Raw genomic sequence first — 711 nt, 5'->3', positions numbered from 1 at the left:
GATCTATATCTGTCTTTGAGGGTTAGTGTATCTGGGATTAGTTTTTTCCTTTTTGTATTTGCTGTATTGTTCATGCTGTTGAAGCCCTCTAGCTGTTTCTGCCCAACACCACCCTGCTCTGCCCTAAATATTCTTTGTGGCTATCTCACAGGAGAGAACATGCCTTGATAGTCCAGTCACTACTGTCTTGTCTGATGATAGCCTGGAAAATTTATGAAGAGCTTTTACTCTTTGGACCTCCACCAATGTGAGCCACTACACCCCGCACCAAGCTACTTTACATTTCTCTGGACTATAGATTGCTCATTCATAAAGTGAAAAATAAAAAAATGAATGTGTACTGCCATCTTCCTAGAGGAATTTTGGTATTTAAAAGGGAATTTGGTGCTCCTTTTTAGAAACATGATATGCCAATTGTTTTATTAGTCTTAAGGGCTCTCTAGAGGTGTCCTACTTAACTTGTCTATGTGGAACACTGGCTAGAAGCTAGGTCTGGCTGATATTGCATGTCTCATCTGTCCCACCTCTTGTTTGTTTAATTGCCAGAATTCAGTGCTGAGTTCACATGGTGAAGGTTTTTGTTTGTTTTGAGACAGGGCCTTATTGTGTATTCCAGGCTGGTCTTGAACTCACTATGTAGCCTAGCCTGGCCTCGAACTCAGAGCAATCCTCTTGCCTCACCCTCCCAAATGCTGGGATTACAGCCATGTT

This window comes from Heterocephalus glaber, unplaced genomic scaffold (assembly GCF_053883595.1).
Source record: "Heterocephalus glaber isolate CG9 unplaced genomic scaffold, H.glaber_assembly_v1.0 deba00001608, whole genome shotgun sequence".
NCBI classification, from domain to species: domain Eukaryota; kingdom Metazoa; phylum Chordata; class Mammalia; order Rodentia; family Bathyergidae; genus Heterocephalus; species Heterocephalus glaber.
This window is presented reverse-complemented; position numbering follows the sequence as displayed.